Below are 16,720 nucleotides of genomic sequence, written 5' to 3'. Positions count from 1 at the left end.
ACATCAAAGATGAATATGATCCTTTTTTCCAGGCATGAACATCGAGCACTGAGAAGAGAGAGCATCGTTTATAATGGAACACCACATTTTTAGGTGAGCAAAGAAAAAACTCATATATATATGTAATTTACTGCATTAACTGTAACAAATATTGTGTTTGGTATAAAAATATTAGTGCAAAACACTCATATATCACTTATATTCAGAGTTAAGTGTGTGCAACACGAACCGTTCCAGACGTTCCAGTCTCGTTACTAATGGAACACGATGTGTGTCTTATTACGAGAGAGATGAATGAATGAATGAATGCACTCAGTGGATCAGTGACGAATACACAAGAACATCAATAACAACAAAAGAAAAAAGAGGATTGGCTACTGGCTGATGGACCCTTATTAAACAGTGACAGCTGCGGTTGTTTAGATGCTCACTATTATTTTTATTATAATAATTATTATAATTATGTCAGGAATTGTAAAACATTACACTGGTAATGGTTTTACTTGGCGAACAACACCACATACTGCGCCTTTAGCTGACACAGCCAGGGAGGGCTCAAAACCACTGACATAAAAATCTAATCTCATTGCATTCATTTTATAACCAGTGTCTGGTGTTTTCCCACTAGAGGGTGTCATACTCCTGTTTTCTCACAGATCAGACTATATTTTCACATACATGGCAGATTTATAAGAAGACTGTCACCATTTCACCTTGTGTTACTGATAATAGAATTTCATTTTATTCTGTACGTGACTTAGCTGTTCATCAAAGAGGTGACATCATAGTAACACAGTAACACCAGGCTGTGATGTGCTGCACGCTTGGATTAAGACGCACCAGAGAAAAATTAGTTTGGACTGAGATTAAAATTAAACATAGCGTCTAATATATCAAGGTAATGTACACTGTCCATTGAAAATAGTATATTATACAGGACAGTGGCTCCCCAGGACCAGGAGTGAGAAACCCTGTTATACAGTATATTTTTTATAATTTTTAACATAATTAAATATTGGTCAAAATCACTGGCTTGGATATTGGACAGATAAAAATCATATAAATCACATGCTTCACTGTTTTGAGTCATGTTTAGACTGTTTATTTCTTATTTTTTGGGGAGAACAATATTGCTTACACAGCTGGAGAACGATGTCTTTAAAATGACAGCACAAACGCGTCAAACAGCTTCAATGACTATATTGAACTAAAATCAGTATCGGTGTCAGACACAAAAAATTTGGTATGTCCCATCCCTATTAAATATATTTAACTCCTGAATTTAAACCCAAATGTATTTACCGGGATTTAACATGTGCAAAAAAGTTTTGCTCCATCTATTTCTTAAGCTATTGAGTCCGAGCATAAACCTAAAGATAAAGGGCTTCCACTTTTAATTTTACTTAAAATTATAAACATATACACTCTCTATTAGTCTAATTTCTTTCCCCAAAAACATTAGTAGTCGTGTAGTAAGTGTGGTTCAGTTAAAGATGGGAAAAGTGATTGAGAAACTCGAGACAGAAAAACGTTGGACAGACGATGTGATGAGATTGTCAAGGGCCGCAAGGTGGAAACGATCAAGTTTGACGAATCTAAAGAGGAAAGTGAGACACACAAATTACTCATAATAAAACAAAATCAGGTGCTGACAACTTGAGAAAAGCACAGAAGGCATAAATCAAGAGCGACAAATAAGTAAAAACTACATTTATTTATTTATATATTTATATATATTATACAAAAACCATGGTACAAAAACCACATTGAAGGTGGTGCAAAAATACTGTCACACTCAAAGACACTTATTATCATAATAAGTATACATATAATAATCACATTTACCTTCTGCACTAAAGGTCAATCATGCTGCATGGTGTTGGAGCCACCACCTGCTCATGTGGGATTAACATCATCAGGAGATCTGAGGGGAAACCCTGGACACTGTGTCAAACACACAGACCCGTCCCCTCTTATCAGCTGATGACAGACTCTGAGAAACGAGGTGTTTTTCGCCTACCAAACATCATCGCCCAGTCATACGCACATTCTATCTCACACCTAAAGACACAACCCAGTCAAAGAATTGTGTGGAGGGAGGAGATATGAAAAGGTTTAGAAGCCTCTCGGGTGTTCAAAGAGATCTCCAGCTGCTTCACCACCACCGAGGACCAACGCAGCAGACGGACGCTGAGGTAAATAAACGCAAGATAATCTGAATTAATATGGAATTTGGTTGTTTGACTTGTTCCAATTGCAGCCTGTTAAATATTATGTGTTTTTCAGGCTGTTTTCATTTTGTAAGATGGAAACATGGACAAATCAAGAGATCATGGTGAGTACTGTAGTATTTTATCCTGTTTATTTTTGTTTCCATTCACTGCAAGGACATTTTTCTACTCTCACACAGCAACCTCTGCCTGTGTGACTGATGAGGTTATGACATTTTCTAAAGTGTGATGAAGTGAGAACCTGTCACAGTCAAGAGCACTTTGCCAAAGTCGACTTATTACACATTTTCAGCTCGTCGATCTCGTGACGAGCAGCAATTATTAACAAGCCCTTACAGGACGTTTAACAACCCACCAACATTCCTCTGCAGCAGCAGCTTTCCCTCAGGAGATCAGACAACAACAGGTCACTGCCGAGCCAAGTTCACCAGGAGATGCCGCCGCCGCAGAGGCCTGGATCTCACAGCAGCCCACGCCCGTCCCTGAAGCAGCAACGCTTCAGGAACAGAGGAGGGCGCTGTTTCACACGGAGGAGGGAGCGACGTCACGGTCCAGAGGAGTCAACATCTATCAGCATCTACCTTCACTGGAGGAACATGAGCCTGGAGCTGGTTCAGGTAAGATGACGTAAAAGGGAAATAAGTGTCTACAATAAGTGTTATCTATAAGATTTAGTAAATGAACATTATTGTGATCATGTATGAGTGGGTTACCTCTGACTTAAAACAGTGGTAGGATTTCTTTTTAGTGAGACCAACCTTACAAAAGCTTGTTTTTTTTAAATCAGTGGATTTAGCTGTTAACACTAACAAATTATACACAACTTGGGCTGCAGCGATTATCGTCATCGTTTGGTTAATAAAATGTCAAAAAATGTTGATCAGTGTTTGCCCAAACCTGTAAATTATGTTCTCAAATGTCTTGTTTTTGTCCACAAACCAAAAATTATTAACTTTTGTTGATTTATTTGTTACATGGAGCGAAGGAACCAGAAAATATTCACATTTAAGAAGCTGAAAAAGCAGAGAACTGTTTTGTTTTCAAAAACACTCAAGGTAATGAATCGAAGATCAACATAGTTGGCAATTTAGTCATTTCAGCCCTATATACACATTTTTGAGTAACTGGTTAATATTTACACCGGAAAAAAATTTCCTTTTGTTGTGTAATACTAGTGTCTGCCACCAGTTGGAGACTTAACTATTGCTGCTTATCACAGCTCATCAGGAGCTGCTGTCCTGTGATAATGTAGGACACTCCCTTTAGCATTCTAAACGTGTGGGTTGATAGTTGTGTGATAAATTAATCTTTAACAGTTCAGTAGTGTTGACAAATCTTAACTTGTGGCCTTTGGAATAGAATGCCTTTATTGTCATTATACAAGTTGTACAACGAGATTTACTTGACTTCACCTTGAAAGTGCATACAGCTAACAACGAAGAACAATAACAACAACAACAACAACCAGTGTATGGGTCAAGGACATTAAAAAGAAAAAGTGACCCTTTGGAGAAGGTAGAGAGATTCGAGGTTTCACGGTACAAGCATTAAATCACTTTAACCCTTGTTAAAGGTTTAAAGTTAATTAATAATTAACTTTAACCCTTGTTAAAGGGTTAAAGTTGCTGCTGAATACCATTCATATTGATTAAACCAGTGTTTCCCCAACCCTGGTCCTCAGTGAACACTGCCCTGCATGTTTTAGATGTTGCTCTGCTCCAACACACCTGATTCAGATGAACAGCTCATTATCAGGTTTCTGCAGAGCTTGATGACCATTTGAATCAGGTGTGCTGGAGCAGAGCAACATCTAAAACATGCAGGGCAATGTTCCGAGGACCAGGGTTGGAAAACACTGGATCAAACCGTCCATGCAAACTTAAAGAACACTCAACAATAAAAGCGCAAAAAGTTTTCTTTATCATTAAAAAATGTGTGGCTTTACGAAAAAAAGTCACATTTTGGACAAGTTTAAGACTCCTAAGTATTTTCTTGCTTCTTGAAACTGTATTACATCATTGTTACAACCCCAGCTCAAGGGCCACAACATGTACAACACAAAACCAAAATTGGGTGTCAGCAAAACTGACTTTATTAGAAAACTAGAAAGTCTCTAGGCCAAAACGAGTGTAACCAAAAGGTATTCTAGGCGAAACAAGCTGCTGTCTGGCTGTTTGCTCAAGCTGCAGGGAGGAGGTGAGAGAGTGAGAGCCATCTCCAGTTGTCCTTTTAAACCCAATCAGGGCCTTCCTCTCCACCTGCAGAAATCAAAGGAGAGAAATACAAAACAGCAGCACCTCCCTCCGACAGAGAGGATCAACTGCAGGTTATATACAGGGGGGAACACATGATTGTGACACACTCAGAAATGCACAATCATAACACCCCTCCCTAAAATCAAAACATTTCTCCACAAAAACAAATGTAATGTGGGATTTAAAAAAACAACGATGTGGAATCACACAAAAGGAACTAAACCCCTCCATAAAACCATTTCACTTTAAAACTCAAAACGTGACAAATAGTGATAAGCAACCCCCTGTAACTGCTCAACTCAAACCCAACTGTCTTCTGAGACGTGCTTCGCTCAAGGCTTCTTTAAAGCAAAACGTCAGCCATTTTGACCAAGGCCCTGAAATAATGTCCCCCACTAGAGGAACAGGCATCCACCCAGGATTTGCCTCTAAAATAAAACGGGTACACTGATGGAAGGACTCTGACCAGCTGGTGCACTCTATAACGAACCAGGGAAGTCATTCACAACTTAAACACTCAGGTATCATACTCACCATGAGAAAACCAAAGCTGCTCAGGGAGGCAGTAAGTGAGAGCCATCGCCAGCAGTCATTTTAAACCCAATCAGGCTCACCACCTGCAGAAATCAAGGGAGGGAAACACAAAACAGAGCAGCACCTCCCTCTGACACGGAGGTTCAACTGCAGGTTATAAAAGGGGGGACACATGAGCATGACACACTCAGAAATGCACAATCATAATACCCCCCTCCCTAAAATCTCTCCCCCAAAAGAAAAGTTTGACCTACATTAACAACACGTCAACCACAGGTTTATTCGTCCCCTTAATGTGGCAGATCTCCATATTAAAGTCTTGCAGTAGCAAGGACCAGCGCAGCAGGTGCCGAAACCATTTCATTCACTTGTAATATATATAAAACAATTAGTCATAAGTTAGCGCATGCAAAATATTCAGAATTTATTTATTGCTAGAAATTTAAAAGAATTTTGCATCATGTCACATGAAAATACCCGTACATGTAAACAAAAAGGTTAAATAAACAAATACGTAGATTTTTTGACCTGATCGAGCAAATCAATGTGACTTTTCGATTCAGCACTACAAAATTATCCTAAATCAGCTTTAAAAAAACCAAAACTTAAACAAAAAATTTGGTGTTATGCATTGCTTGTACTTTTAACTCACGATTCTTCGCCTCCATTTCCTTAATGCGGAGGGTCAGCGACCAGCATTAAATCCACTTTTCTGCAGGTCTTTAACTGTTGCATTGTGGGATTTTTGTCTATATTAAATTCCATTGTGCCCCTTTAATATTACCACCAACCCACCAGAGAAAAAAAAACTAAACTAAACCCTCCCAAAACAAATTTACAACTCAAAACTAGTAATAAGCAACCCCCCCCCCCCACCAAGTACCTTCCAACTCAAACTAAAGCTAACCGTCTTCCGAAACGTGCCACGCTCGAGGATTCTTTAAAGCAAAACCTCAGAAACCTCAGCCATTTGACCAAGGCCCTGAAATACTCACCCCCACCAGAGGGTGAGTATTTGCCTCTAAAAAAAAAGGCAAAATAACAAAAAACAATACACCGATGGAAGGACAGATTGCTCTGCCTAGCTAGTGCACTCCCTAACTAACCAGGGAGGTCACTCACAACTTAAAACCACAACACCACAGATGCGCTCAGGGAGGAGGCGAAAGAATGAGGCCAAAGAATGAGGCCCACCTCCAGCAGTCCTTTTAAACCCAATCCGGCCAATCAGGATCTGCCTCACCACCTGCAGAAATCAAGGGAGAGAAACACAAAACAGCTGAGCAGCACCTCCCTCACAGAAAAAAAAACACATGTTCATGACACACACACACTCAGAAATACACATGATCATAACAATTATTTAACATGTTGTTGCAGGTACAGGTGCATCTTACATTCTAAGATTTTTGCCTGTGAAACAAACTGTATTATCACTGTATATGTGTAAATGTACTGCATGCTATTGTTAAAGAAAACAAAAAAAACAAACAAACCTTCTGTCTATTTTCTTGACCAACAGATCAAAGACAACCGCACAGCAACGTCAAGCAATTAGAGGACAAGGAAACACAAGTCAACATGAAAACCAACAGGGAGGCCGTTAAAAGACAAAGACAACTGACTCGTCAGATGATGGAAGCAGTGGATCAACAGTGGGAAGAATCGCAGAGACAGAGACATGAAATTGCATTCCTGAGGACAAAGACAGAACAGCAACACAGGGACATAAACAGACTGACAGAAGAAAAACACGATCAGTTCAAAGCACTGACATTAAAGATGGAAAAGGTGATTGAGAAACTCAAGGAGGACAAAAGTGAAGCCGCTCAAAAGAAAATGCAACTCCTGAAAATAAGAGCAGAGATCGACCAGGAAAAAAAAACTTTGGACAGACGACACAATGAGATCGTCTGTGAGCGCCGCAAGTTGGAAATTATCAAGTTTGTCGAGTCTAAAGAGGAAAGCGATACGCACAAAGTGCTCACGATAAAACAAAATCATGCTGACCGTCTGCTCAGTGCAATTCGCCAAAACAAGCACATCATGACTGAAGCAAATCTGGCAAAAGAACAACTCCAGAAAAGCATAGAAGACATAAATCGAGAGCTACAAATAAGTAAGAACTATATTTCAAAACACAAAAGCCACATTGAAGACATCAAACGTGATTTAAATCTATATATCAACAAGATGAAGCAAAAGTGGACACAAATTCAAAGCGATACTGAAACGCAGAGAGTCAGAGAGGTGGAGCGGGGACTAGGACAACAAGAGAAACAAGACACCTCGGACAGTGTGAGAGTAAAACTCTGCAAAATCTGGCAAGAGATGGAGAAAGTTTGGGACGTTTTGGAGAACGATGAAGTGACCGTGAAAGAGAAGCTGGAGCTGAAACCTGACCTTAAAGAACGCACAAGACAAGAAATGAAAGCTAACATTGAGCAGGAGAGAAAGATGCTAGATCGAGACAGACAGTTAGCTAAAGCAGAAATGGACGAGTTAAAGTCCATGAGGGAGAGTAACGAAAGGCTAAAACAGGAGCTGGAGGAAAGGTTTCAAAAGACAAGGAGAGAAATAAGAGAGCTGGAAGTGCTGAGCAATGAGATTGAAAGGAAGAAGAAGGAGCTGGCAAAAATGATAAGACTGAGCAAGAAAAATAAAGAGATGAAGAAAGAGACTGAACAGGCTCCACTAGACAGACAAGATAAGATGGCGGAACAGGTAGAGACACCAGGCGTGAGCACAGCGGTCATGCAGAAGGTCATTTGCGACGTACAAGAAACTAGAAAGCTGCTGCAGATGATCAGAGAAGATGCTCTGCAAAGGAAGAGAGTCCTCACAGAAGAAGTAAAATGGGAGAACTTTCAAGAGAAAAAGAAGAAGAGGAGGCTGGAACAGTGGCTGGAGAAGACGACGAAAGAGAGGGATGAGTTGGAAATCATGAAGATACAGATGCAGCGGCGAAGAGAGGAGGCCGAACAACAACTCAAAGATATAATAACCACATTAGGGAGGATGGGCGATGTGAAAGGTAACGTAGAAAAAGCTGTGACAGAGATGAACAATGCTCGGGAGGAAATGCTCAAAGCCAAGAGACAGATGGAAAAGAGCAAGGAGGAAGTCAGAACATTCATGGTATGTCAATCTTATCTTATACACCATATACAATCCTGAATGTTTTTGTTTTAAAAATGCATTTAAAGCCATATTTGCAATGAAGTTGTTTCACTTTCACTTCTAACTTACTTATTCTTAACTCAATGGCAAAAAAGTACAATATAAAACAAAACAAAAAAACTGCCAGCACATCAATAAAACCATCCTTTTTTCCCTCCTCATCTTTAAGGATAAGCTGAGTTCCTTGAGAGCTTGGGCCAGCAGATGGATATCAACAGAATCTGCGATCAGAAATTCTCTTTCACAGAATAAATCTCAACTTCAAACACACAGAGAATCTCACATGGAGCAGACACAGGAGGTTCCAGCAGATGAAGACAGAGAAGAAGGTGAGTTCGCACAAGCAGCCGTGTCTGCTCAGCATCAAGACAAAGAGCACAGACATATTTATTCAGTGGAAAAGCAGAGCCTTTATGTACAGATACAGACAGAAGTGTTTGAAGAAACATTCACAGGTGATGATTTAATGACAAATGTAAGACAAAGAGAAGAAATGGAGAAGCAGATATTCAGACTTAAGGAAAGTGAAGAGGAACTCAAAGAGCAAATAAAGAGTGATATGGAGATCATTGAGGAGAAAAATCAAGACATTCAAAAACTTATTTTGGACATAATGGAACTACAAAGACAGAGACCAGAGACTGAAAGGGGTTCAGTGACAATGATGGAAAGTGGAAATGTGGAAAGACTGCTTCCAGAAGATAAGATCAGAGACACTTTTTGGGGAAACTTTGTTTTCCAACGCGAGATCGCCACATATGAATTGGCACCACAAGAACCTGATGAGAACCAACAAGAAAGTCTGGAACCAGATCTGCAGACGTGTAGAGAGGAGATAGATGGAACGGACACAACAAAAAGACTGAGAAAAGAGATTTCCAGAACACAAGAAATCATGAGATCAATTCAACTCCAACCTGGAAATGTTGACACTGACAAGGATCCTGAGGATGAACAAGTTGAAACTGAGGGATTGTTACGAGACATCAAAGAGTTCCAAGAGTTTTTGAGAACGGTAAAAATGCATCTGGAAGAAGATACTAGTAACATGAAATCAGTGAAAATGTTTGCAAGGAAACAGAAAAGAGAACTGGATCAGAGGTTAGAGAAAACCTTAAGAGAGAGAGACTCGCTGGATCTTTTAAAAATTCAAATGCAGAAACAGAGTGCAGTGATTGAGGAGAAGATGGAAAAAATGGCAAATGTGAAGAGCACCATAGAGAAAATGACCGTCAAGACTATAACTAAAAGTGAGAATATACATCGTATTATAAAGGAAAGTGAAGTACACCTGAGACAATTAGAAGACATAAGCTCCAAGTTTACAGCTACAGAACACAACTTCAAAACCAGTTATCTTTCACTGACTCTGCTGAGAGCTGAGCTGGAAAACTTCAACAAGAATCAAATCAGGAAGAAAACAGAAGAAGAATCTGACTCATCTGAAAACATTCAAAGAGAGGAGGGAGATACAGAAAAATATGCCAGCGCAGAATGCAAAACAGAGATGGACAACCCTGCAAAAAAAGTAAAATACAAAGTGTTGAAACTAGATAAGGAGGAACTGGAGAAATACACAACACAGACAGTGGACAGTTGCTATGAGACAAAAAGAGATGGTGAGATACTGCAACAACAGAGGGACGGAGAGACAGAGACTGGGGAAATAGCAAGACAGCGAGCTGAGGCAGAAAAACATCTCAAGGAGTCGATGGAGAGACAGAGACAGGAGCTTGAAGACAGAGCACAAACAACCAAAAGAGAAATGAGAGAAATGGAGCTGCTGAAGTCAGAACTGGAAATAAAGAGAAAAGACTGTGAACGGGCGCTCAGAAAACTTGCGATAATGAGGAATGATGTACAAAATGAAAAAGAAAGTCTGAGGAGAGAGACCAGAAAGAGACAAAGACAATTAGACCAGAGATTGGAGAAATCCATGCGCCAGAGGGATGAATTAGAAATATTGAAGAACAAACTTCAACAAGAGAAGAACGAGCTTTGTGCGCAGAAGAACGTGAAAGGTAAGACTGCAAACCAAAGCTCAGAGGTCATTAACGCCCAAAACATAAGACAAAAGCTTCACATTCTCCTGGAAATGATAAGAAGGGACACAGAAATTCTGGAGAATATGAACGCTGTCTTAGAGAAACAAACAGAAGGGCTCAAAGCCTTACAAGGTGAGAATAGCACTGTCAGAGACAACATGAACAGTATCAAATTGCAGATAAATACAGCCTTCAGCAGACTGACTGAACAAGCTGCAGCAGAGATGGAACAAAGACATGACCTTGATATCAGACTGGAGGAGGTTAAACGTGAAAGAAGAGAGATGGAGGTGCTCCAGACTGAGTTGGAGTTTAGAAAAAGAGAAAATCAGCAAATAGTCCGAAAAGGCATTCGTAAACACTGGGAAGTGAAACAGATGTGGGATGAACTCAAAGAAGAAAAAGACGCCTTCAAGAGGGAGAAAAGGAAGAGGAAGAAAGAACTTGAGCAGAAGCTGGAGATGATCATCAGAGAGCAAGACGAGCTCGAGATAATGAGGCTGAAGCTGCGAAGAGAAAAGGATGAGAACAGAAGAGAGATGGAGCAACAGAGGCTGTCAGGCATCACACATGATGAAAATCTACTTCAAAGTCACTGGGGACTAATTAACATATGTATGGAGAAATGTAAAGACATCAAAAGACACAGTGAAGACTTGAATGAAGCAATTAAGGAGGAAAAAAGAAACATCTCCGCTCAGGGAAAGATCATAATCGAGGCAAAGGAAGACATGGAACTGATGAAGATGACTATAAAGAGTAAAAAAGAAAAAATGATACGTGCATTAAAGAACATGCGACAAGAACAAACACATTTTGGACAACTGGAGATGAGAGACAAATCAATAAAAGAGGAATATGTAGAGAAACGAGAAAAGGGCACCATGACGGACAAGGATATGGAGGAGGATGTATTTCAGGCTGAAACATTCACCGCCACAGTTAAAGAAGAGAAACCATTACAAAGTCAGGAAGATGAACCTCAAGTAATTAATAAGAGACAAAAGAAGAAAAGTAAAAAGAAGATAGTGTTGACAGAAATGGTCAGACAGAGAAAAGACGTGGGAAGTCAACTGAACACAGACACTTTGTTAGAAAAGGAAGATCCAGTAAAACTAAAGGCTGAGCTGGATCACGAGAGAGAGAATCTGGAGAGAATGAGCAAGATGATGAAGCAAGAAAAACTGGACTTGGAGCTGATGAGGTCAGACATCCACAGGCAAAATGACCAGTTAAAACATGATATAAAAGTGGAAAAAGAAAAGTTGGCAATCACAAAAACTGAACTTCAAAAGAAGAAGGAAAAGAATGTCAAACTGTTTGAGGAGGTAAGTCAAGAGAAAACCAACATTGAAGACCTGAGCGTCCAGGTTCAGGAACAAAGAAAGAAACTTGAAGACATCGTTGGAAAGATGACTTTAAAACAAAAAGAACAAGAGCTCCATGATGACACCATCAGAAGACTGAAACAAGAACTGGAAAACAGTGAGAACAGTAGAGTAAGAGAAAGAACAGAACTGGAACTGTTGAGGAATGAAAAAGACAAACTGGAAAGAGAAAATTATGAGCTGAAAAGAAGAGAAGATGAAGTCTTAAATAAAATAAAAGACATTGAAATTCTAAAAGTAAAACTTCAACAGTTGACTAAGAGAATGAATTTGGTCATTAAACACAAAATGGAACATTTACCACAAATCAAAGAAGACACACTACTTCTGTACACTGCACTGGAAGAACAGTTAACTAAACTTGATGGACAGAAAGAAAAACTGTCTTCTTTCACTGAAATGTTGAGCAAAGAAAAGGAAAGTCTGATAAGTTTACTGTCAGACATAGTCATCCAGAAAGAGGACATTGAGCTAAAGTTTATGAATGAAAAACTACATCTTGACAAACTGAAGACAGAGCTGAAGGAAGAGAGAGAAGATCTGGACAGAGAAAATGAGAAGATGAACAATTCCAGACTGGAGTTTGAGCAGATGAAGACTGACATCAAACAACAAACTGTCCTATTAGAACAAGGAAGACGAGATATGGAAATGACAAAGACTGAGCTACAGAAGATGAAGGAACATGCAGACAGTCTGTTTGATGAGATAAACAGAGAGAAAACCAACATTAAATATCAAAAACATCAGGTTTATGAACAAAAGGACAAATTACATGATGTGATTAACTTTATTGCTGTGAAACAAAAAGAGCAAGAGCTTAAAGAAGATGACATCAGAAGACAGAATGAAGAACTGCAAGATCACAAGAACAGAGTTTTGGCAGAAAGAGAAGAACTGGACATTTTGAGAAAGGATGTTGAAAATAAAATACATGAAGTTGAAGCTGCTATGAACGACATCAGAGAAGAGAGAGAACACTTCAGTCAGATGAAGGCAGACATTGACAAAGAGAGAGAAACACTGATGAATGAAAAAGATAGAATGGGAGAACAATGGTCTGAGCTGAAAATGAGAGAAAATAGAATTGTGACTGAAATGGAGACATTGGAAACTCTGAGATCAAAACTTCAAGAGCTGAATAAAAAGATGGGTGAAGACATGAAAAACAAAGTCATCAGACTGGAGCAAAACCAGGACGACTTACTGAAATTAGTCAGTGTTCTGGAGCAAAAACATGACGCTCTGGATGAACATAAAGTCACTATGACATGTTACACTGAGACACTGACCAGAGAAAAAGAAGGTTTGAGAAGTGTGTTGTCAGAAATTGTCAGACAGAGACAAAACATGGAAAGTCAAAAGACAGATCTTGTAAATCTGAAGGCAGATCTGGATCAAAAGAGAGAGGAGACAGAAAGAATGAATGAAACGATGAACCAAGACAAACTGGACTTGGAGCTGATGAGGTCTGACATTCAGAAACAACATGATCTATTTCAACATGACATCAAAGAAGAAACAGAAAAGTTGAACATCTCAAAGACTGAACTTCAGAAGAAGAAAGAAGATGCAGACAGACTGTTAGATGAGATAAACAGAGAGAAAACCAACATGAAACAACTTACTGTTCAGGTTCAGGAGCAAAGAAACAAACTTCATAATTTGATCGTCTCAATGACTTTGAAGCAAAAAGAGCAAGAACTAAAGGATGATGACATCAGAAGACAAATTCAAGAACTACAAAGCTATAAGAACAGAGTTTTTGCAGAAAGAGATGAGCTGAATATTATGAGAAAGGATATCCACAATAAGAAAGAACAGTTTGAATCTGCTTTGAGCAGCATCAGTAAAGAAAAGGAAAAACTCAGTGACCTGCAGAATCGTCTGGACATGGACAGACAAAGACTTGAGAATGAGAGAGATGAAGTGGAGGCTGATTGTTCTGAGTTAAAAGTCAGAGAAGATCAGTTCATGAATAAAATACTGTCCATCCAAACAGTGATAGGTAAACTGAAAGTGCTCAATGCAAAGACGTGTGGAGATGTTCAAAAGAAGATTCATCAGTTGGAGCAAAACAGTGAAGACATGCAGAAATTATCTCTTGTTTTGGAGCAGAAACTTTCAGACTTTGATGTGCAGAGAAACCAGATATGTCTTCACACCGACCTGGCACAGAGAAACATGGCCGACCTGAAAATGTTATCAGATATGGTAACACAAAGAAAAGAAATGGAGAATCAATGGAAGCAAGACCTTCATTTGGATAAACTACAACTAAACAACCTGAAGGCTGAGCTGAAGGAAGAAAGACAAGAACTGCAAAGACAGAATGAGACAATAAATAAAGAGAAAATTGAGTTGAAGGTGATGAAGTCTGACATCAAGCAACAAACTGACCGACTGGACCAAGGACAGAGAGATATGGAAATGACAAAGAATGAGCTACAAAAGAGAAGGGAACATGCACAAAGTCTGTTTGATGAGATAAAGAGAGAGAAAACTAACATTGAAGATCTGAACATTCAGGTTCAGACTCAAAGAGACAAACTTAAAGATGCCGTTGAAGAGATGACTTTAAAACAAAAACAACAAGAGCTCCATGATGACACCATCAGAAGACTGAAACAAGAACTGGAAACCAGTGAGAACAGTAGAGTAAGAGAAAGAACAGAACTGGAACTGTTGAGGAATGAAAAGGACAAACTGGAAAGAGAAAATTCTGAGCTGAGAAGCAGAGAAGATGAAGTCTTAAATAAAATGAAAGACATTGAGATTCTAAAAGCAAAACTTCAACAACTGAATGAAAGAACGAGTGAGAACATTGAACACAAAACAGGAAGTTTACAGCAAAACAAAGAAGACACACTACTTCTGTACACTGCACTGGAAGAACAATTAACTAAACTTGATGGACAGAAAGAAAAACTGTCTTCTTTCACGGAAATGTTGAGCAAAGAAAAGGAAAGTCTGATTAGTTTACTGTCAGACATAGTCATCCAGAAAGAGGACATTGAGCTAAAGTTTATGAATGAAAAACTACATCTTGACAAACTGAAGACAGAGCTGAAGGAAAAGAGAGAAGATCTGGACAGAGAAAATGAGAAGATGAACAATTCCAGACTGGAGTTTGAGCAGATGAAGACTGACATCAAACAACAAACTGTCCTATTAGAACAAGGAAGACGAGATATGGAAATGACAAAGACTGAGCTACAGAAGATGAAGGAACATGCAGACAGTCTGTTTGATGAGATAAACAGAGAGAAAACCAACATTAAAGATCTTAAACATCAGGTTTGTGAACAAAAGGACAAACTACATGATGTGATTAACTCTATCGCTGTGAAACAAAAGGAGCAAGAGCTTCAAGAAGATGACATCAGAAGACAGAATGAAGAACTGCAAGATCACAAGAACAGAGTTTTGGCAGAAAGAGAAGAACTGGACATTTTGAGAAAGGATGTTGAAAATAAAAGACATGAGGTTGAAGCTGCTATGAACGACATTAGAGAAGAGAGAGAACACTTCAGTCAGATGAAGGCAGACATTGACAAAGAACGAGAAACACTGATGAATGAAAAAGATAGAATGGGAGAACAACGGTCTGAGCTGAAAATGAGAGAAAATAGATTCATGACTGAAATGGAGACACTGGAAAGTCTAAGAGCAAGAATTCAAGGGCTGAATGAAAAGATGGGTGAAGACATGAAAAACAAAGTCATCAAACTGGAGCAAAACCAGGACAACTTACTGAAATTAGTCAGTGTTCTGGAGCAAAAACATGACGCTCTGGATGTACATAAAGTCACTATGACATGTTACACTGAGACACTGACCAGAGAAAAAGAAGGTTTGAGAAGTGTGTTGTCAGAAATTGTCAAACAGAGACAAAACATGGAAAGTCAAAAGACAGATCTCGTAAATCTGAAGGCAGATCTGGATCAAAAGAGAGAGGAGACAGAAAGAATGAATGAAACGATGAACCAAGACAAACTGGACTTGGAGCTGATGAGGTCTGACATTCAGAAACAACATGATCTATTTCAACATGACATCAAAGAGGAAACAGAAAAGTTGAACATCTCAAAGACTAAACTTCAGAAGAAGAAAGAAGATGCAGACAGACTGTTAGATGAGATAAACAGAGAGAAAACCAACATGAAACAACTTACTGTTCAGGTTCAGGAGCAAAGACACAAACTTCATAATTTGATCATCTCAATGACTTTGAAGCAAAAAGAGCAAGAACTGAAGGATGATGACATCAGAAGACAAATTCAAGAACTACAAAGCTATAAGAACAGAGTTTTTGCAGAAAGAGATGATCTGAATATTCTGAGAAAGGATATCCACAATAAGAAAGAACAGTTTGAATCTGCTTTGAGCAGCATCAGTAAAGAAAAGGAAAAACTCAGTCACCTGCAGACTCGTCTGGACATGGACAGACAAAGACTTGAGAATGAGAGAGATGAAGTGGAGGCTGATCGTTCTGAGTTAAAAGTCAGAGAAGATCAGTTCATGAGTAAAATACTGTCCATCCAAACAGTGATAGGTAAACTGAAAGTGCTCAATGCAAAGACGTGTGGAGATGTTCAAAAGAAGATTCATCAGTTGGAGCAAAACAGTGAAGACATGCAGAAATTATCTCTTGTTTTGGAGCAGAAACTTTCAGACTTTGATGTGCAGAGAAACCAGATATGTCTTCACACCGACCTGGCACAGAGAAACATGGCCGATCTGAAAATGTTATCAGATATGGTAACACAAGGAAAAGAAATGGAGAATCAATGGAAGCAAGACCTTCATTTGGATAAACTACAACTAAACAACCTGAAGGCTGAGCTGAAGGAAGAAAGACAAGAACTGCAAAGACAGAATGAGACAATAAATAAAGAGAAAATGGAGTTGAAGGTGATGAAGTCTGACATCAAGCAACAAACTGACCGACTGGAACAAGGACAGAGAGATATGGAAATGACAAAGAACGAGCTACAAAAGATAAGGGAACATGCACAAAGTCTGTTTGATGAGATAAAGAGAGAGAAAACTAACAATGAAGATCTGAACATTCAGGTTCAGGCTCA

The sequence above is a fragment of the Microchirus variegatus genome, assembly GCF_963457635.1.
Source record: "Microchirus variegatus genome assembly, chromosome: 2".
Lineage (NCBI taxonomy): Eukaryota > Metazoa > Chordata > Actinopteri > Pleuronectiformes > Soleidae > Microchirus > Microchirus variegatus.
Note: the sequence above shows the minus strand (reverse complement) of the source record.